The following is a 6,376-nucleotide window of genomic DNA, read 5'->3' on the forward strand; positions in this document are numbered from 1 at the left end:
ATTTCTCATTATCTATGCTTCCTAATTGCATGAAACTGTGATCACATGTCAGTTGTACTATAATATATTTGTCCAATGAGTACTCGTTTATCATCTGCATTTCGTCTTGGTGTACCAATTTACTGGCCAGTAGTGTAGAGCTTGTGTCTTGCAGTCAGGGCCGCAGAGAGCAACTCCTGAGTGCGAGTGATGTCGTGTGGACAGAAGTGCGGGGTATTTCGCAGCATTTAACGCACAGTGGCTGCTCCTCCGTGCGCTGCACCGCTCGCTCCCTGCCGCGGTGTGCTGCGGCCCACGTCATCGCCATGCGTCTCGTCGTCGGAAGCTGTGACAGCCAGCTGAAGAGTACAAATGCTTCTCAGCGTTCACTTACCTCTCCAGTTGTTGTTTGGTCTACTTGGTGGCTTTGACTCTTCTATGTTCACTGGTCATTAAACATTTCAAGTATTCGTATCCGTGTCGTTCGTCTCCCTTCGTATGAAATAAGCTTTCTCTTCTCTGTCATGAAGATCACGTTCTGTATCGTTTATGCGGGATAACAAACCTCATTCATTTCCTCAACTACCATTCTTAGCGTTGCAGTCTCTCTTTTATAGGACGTCACATTTTCAGCTATGGCGTCCTACTACTACCTTACGTATCACTCCTGTTCCAGTATTTTTACAATATCCCAACTGCACAGCACGTTCTCAAAGGCTTCATTTGATTTTGCTGAAACATCTGGACTCCATTGCGCTGTGGAAACTTCGATGTTTTTCGGTTCCTGTTCTATTGTCCAGTGGTTGAGGTTTCTCTAAAGCTTTTCAAGTCTTTGTTCAAACATACTGGAAAAGCTCACAAGTATTTATAAGCTATAATTTGTTACAAACAGCGTATTTTGATCTAGCAGGGATTCCCATAGGTAAAGCTATTTTGAAGATACACTTCCCAATGTGTTCTGCTGTTTGCCTGTAGAACATCTAGGCTACAGTCAATTCGTCTATGTTTTGGTCAGCAACTCTTCCACCACCACCTCCATAGCTTCTTGTATTCACACGGCAACATCACAAACGGATGAACTGAACCCTATCCTCGAAATTAACCCATAAAAAGTCAAGTTAGATTGTATATGGTGAATGTTGTGACTTGGCAAGACAGCCGAGCCACTAGGAGATAGCCGAAAGGCACGCGTTTAAGCTCACGCAGGCTGGCGTGAGGTCTGGAACAGTTAAAGGAGTTGAGTCTAGTAAAAAAAGTACGTAGCTTCTGGAATACTTAACTTTAATCCATAATTGGTGAACATCGGTCTGACGGTACATGCATCACAAGATTAATACCAAATGATAATGGCGCCTTGCTAGGTCGTAGCAAATGACGTATCTGAAGGCTATGCTAACTATCGTCTCGGCAAATGAGAGCGTATGTAGTCAGTGAACCTTTCCTTGCAAAGTCGGCTGTACAACTGGGGCGAGTGCTAGGAAGTCTCTCTAGACTAGACCTGCCGTGTGGCGGCGCTCGGTCTGCAATCACTGACAGTGGCGACACGCGGGTCCGACGTATACTAACGGACCGCGGCCGATTTAAAGGCTACCACCTAGCAAGTGTGGTGTCTGGCGGTGACACCACAGTTTTGATTGGTGCACTCGATTTCAGATAACTTAACAGTTCGGTATTTTCCATTTCGAAGTTTCGCTAAATCATTCTTTAAAGTGTTAATCGCTGTTTGCATGCTTACGATACACTGTTTTAAATTTTCAATATCTGTTACACATTTTTTACATGGTATATTTTCACCATGTGACACCACAGTGAACATGGTGGCTGTGATGTCGGGCCATCTCTCTTGATCCATCTGTCTGGAAAGGTACCATCCAGGACCTGGTTAACAAATAGCCAACAGTGTGGCGGTGGTCCAACTTGACGATATACTTGTAACTGATGTGCGTCCATGTTCCAAGATGTCGAGGTAAGCTATTTCGCTCAGCGATAAGGAACGGCCCAGTTACTGTGTGGCGCATTAATCCTCACAACACCAAGGTGGAAGGGGGGGGGGGGTGGGAGGGGGTGGCGGGGGTAGTACCTTATGCGTACCTTTCTAAATCATTGCTCTCTAGTCAGTTACTTGTAGTCCACTTCTCCACTTCTGCGCTGCTAGTTCACTTGCGTCTGAGGAGAGCCGCACTGCGCGCCGGGGGCCTCTGATGAGAACTCATTTCCGGCGAGTCCGTGCATCGGCATACGCACCTGAAGATGGCGGTCGGTTCGTCCGTAGAAATATTACGTCAAAATCACTACATAATCCGGCTGCATACCAGAGAATATTGTCATTACTGCTTTAAATGCACATTTAGGAATCTTGCGTGTCAAAATAGCCATTAATAATTCTTCATTAACACAAAAATACTAAATTATATTAGTCAGCCTCCATCCCATTTTACGACATTCGCAGCATTCATCTTCACAAAATTCTGTAACGAAATTTACAAATCGAGTATTTATATGCATACACTTTTCAACAAATGAAAAATCCTTAGAATTTAACCCATTACTGGCCATTGTTCCTTTTTTAGGGCGCGTATATTTTACTTATTTCTACGTAAGCAATGGAGCTTTTTAGCCTTTATTGTTGTACCTGTAGGTTCAACTAACTGCTATAATGCCTGTAAATCTAAAATAAATATCTTTTTTCTAAGTACTTCACGTCAGGAAAATTATAAACTTGCCGATTTTTTTGTTCTCGCACTTGGCAGCACTGTATGTCTGCTGGTAGTTCCTGGACGACAATGAGGTGTGATTTAGTTGTCTGGGCGTGTTTTTTATGGACATATGGATGAAGTATACTTCAGATTTTTTCAAGTAAGTGCAATATCGGTATAGTTTATGCGTCCCAATAATGGGACAATGGCATGTAACGCTTTTATTGTTGATGTGCCCTATTCTTGTATACACGTATTATACAGAGAAGAATTGCATTTTACATTCTTTATATCTGCTTTTTTCATATTCTATTAGAATTTTACGATTCCAACAGGATAAAAACGTGCCCCGTGGACATATGAAGACACATGAAGAAATTCTAGCAGACCATCAAGAGAGTGACTATGAAAATGATGACATAGAACTGGCGATTATTCCACCTGATGCAGATGTAATAACAGATGAAGAAGACATTGACGAAAATGTACTGAACAATGAGTCTGTTGTACACGATGTAGCCGGTACTTTAGAGCTCATAACCAGCCGAGATGAAGCTAATGCTACAGTTGTACCTCCAGAAGCCAAAACAAGGAAAGCGTTAGGAGATGGAGCAGAAAGTGGTACGTTATTTACAAAAAAAATATATATGTAAGTAGTATAAATGTCAACCAACGTACACAAACACCAGTGAACCAGGGAAGAGCAACGAACATTATGGTGCGGAATGTCTAGCAAATAAGACAGTGCCCCAGGTGTCTGAGGACTTTTTTTTCTGAGAAAGTAGTGGACGCTATTATTGAACAAAGCGAAATCTATGCTTGCCAACCCAACAAAATAAATTTTCTGCTAACCAAAGAAGAACTAAAATCATTTATTGGCACACTACTTCTGAGTGGTTATCATAAGCTTCCCCACGAGAATATGTACTGGGAACAGGCTCCTGAAGTCGGCGTTCCTTTAGTCTTCAACTGCATGTCAAGAAATAGGTTTCGGGAAATAAAGACATTCATTTATCTCAATGACAACTTCAAAATAGACAGAAATGACAAGATGTACAAACTGAGGTTGTACTTTGAAACGCTGAAAAAGGAATTTGGTAAATTTGGCGTATGTCATTCAAAACTCTCAATTGATGAAATGATGGTACGTTATTATGGCAAACATTCAGCTAAAATGTTTCTGAGAGGAAAGCCCATCAAATTTGGATATAAAATTTGGTGTCTTACAAGTTCCAATGGCTTTCTTTATAATTTTTCGCCATACTGTGGCAAGACTAACGACAAACAGGAGCCTTTAGGTGCGAGGGTAATAAATGAACTTACCAGCATGATTCCAGAATCAGAGTATCCGAATTATAAGCTTTTCTTTGACAACTTTTTCACCAGTATTGACACACTGATCACAGTCGGAAAGAGTAAAATGAAGGCTACAGGAACAATAAGAGAGATCCGAACTAATGCATGTCCTTTGATTGATTCGAAAAGAATGGCAAAAGAAAAGGAACGAGGATTCTGTGACTACATGTTTGACGAAGAGAACGAAGTTCTGGTTGTGAAATGAAGTGACAACAAACCAGTATGTGTAGCGACAAATTACAGTACTGTTACTGCTCTGAGTTCCACTAAAAGATACTCAAGGGCAAAGGAAAAGGAAACATCTGTTACAATGCCACATCTCACTGAAGAATACAATGCCCATATGGGTGGCGTAGATCTACTGGACAAGCAGATATCACTTTATAGGACGAAGATAAGGTCGAAGAAATGGTGGTGGCCATTATTCACACAGATAATAGATATCTGCATAGTAAACACATGGCGTGCATTCCAAATTGCTAACGCTAATGAGAAGCTCTCACTTTTGGATGCCCGACGGAGAATAGTGATGTTTTACCTATCAAAGAAAACAGGATCATTACCAAAATGCAGGGGACTACAAGGAAGCAAATTGATGGGAGGACGGGTGAGCACTGATGTACGACTAGATCCAGGAAATCATTTCATTGTGCCAAGTATAACACAGAAGAGATGTGCTTACTGCAAGAAAAAAAAAATTTGTGATAGGTGCAATGTTGGTGTACACGACAGTTGTTTTGCTTCATTTCCTACTGAATACACATTCAATAATATTAAAGCATTCTTTATTAATTGTTTGTGTTGTTTCTTACAATATTATGCACGGAGAATAAGGTTGTCAATTTGGATATTGCATTTGGCCAATGTCCCAAAAATGGGACGGGCTGTAGTTTTTGTTCTAATAAACTGAAAATTTTCAAAACAACTTTTGATTCAATTAATCACTCAATGTTACGTATTTATGTATAAAAGTTTGCAAATAATGATCCGATAGAGTTTTGGCCAGTAATGGGTTAAGTCTGATCCATGATGTCAGTATCTTTCGATATGTCAATACTTAATAGTGTCAGATAACACCTTCCCATGTTTTCTCTGTTGCAATTCACTTCCATTTGCTTATTTTTACAATTACTCCTCAATCAATACAGCTGAGCGTTCTGCATCATATTAACCTTGAGAAAAACATTCATATTATAATCAGATCATTCAATAGGTACCTTTAATTTATTTCAAATATGCAATATTACTGACAAGATTGCCTTCAAATATTTCAGTTCCATTTGCAAGTTACTTTCTTCGTAACATATATTTTAGCAGTAATGAATGACACCCAACGTGACCTATCAGCTCCAATTTTTTTTTCCTTTCCGAGCCCTGCTTTCCTGTCTGTTCCCAGTCTTTATCATCTTCGTGTTTCGTGGGTTTTGAGTTTCGAATTATCCAGCATGCTGTGCCGTTTAAGCCCAGTAACGGGCCTGCCGCACTTCTGCTTGTGATGTGTTGGGACCTGGTTCCAGGGGTCAGTCCTTTGGGGAAGTTCAGTTCACCACATGTTCAGATCAATGTCCACTCTGAGACAGAAGAAGTACTTACCTCACTCCTTTACCAAGACCTGTTCACATTTGACGCAGCTGTTAATAGCTACGGCAAGCGTTGCCCTTACAGTGACTGAAGCACACAAATCGTCTCGTGTCGCAGAGAAGATTCCGGAGCATACGTGATTCCTCCTGAGAGGGGCGGACTCTCACGCTGAACACTTCAACGCAGACCAGGCGTACACGCACTTTCTTCCACGCTTCCAAGCATATTCCTCGTCACACTGGCGAATCAGTGCAGTGGACACCACAACCCCCGCCCCCCTCCCTCCACATTTTTTAAATTTTTATTCAACATATAGTGTGTGTAAATAAAGTCTTGCGTAACTGCCTGTCCTTGTCAAATGAGAATTACTTTTGATTTGTGTTTAATTTGCAGGTGTGATTAACTGTGAGCCAGCTATGAGATTGTATGAGCCACGAGTCTGCAGAACAGGCACCAGGATAACCTGACAGCTATGTCTGTAGAGTCACACATGTCTAGTTAGTTTTGTTATAGCAAGGTAGAGAGAGGTACCTATGTTGAACACATACCACAACAATAAGAAATGTGTGTAACAGGAAAGAAACTATTACTGTATAAAAACTAATACACCAGCAATAGTCAGACATTCATTATTGTGTGTTTGATATTGACAGACCTAATTATTATATTACTGTCTAGTTTTATTAGAAAACCTCTTTAGTTTTACGGAGCAGTTTCTTTTGTCTACCTGACATGCCTTTAGCATTTTTATACAAAGCACTCTT

The sequence above is a fragment of the Schistocerca piceifrons genome, chromosome 11 (genome assembly GCF_021461385.2).
Source record: "Schistocerca piceifrons isolate TAMUIC-IGC-003096 chromosome 11, iqSchPice1.1, whole genome shotgun sequence".
Classification (NCBI taxonomy): Eukaryota; Metazoa; Arthropoda; class Insecta; order Orthoptera; family Acrididae; genus Schistocerca; species Schistocerca piceifrons.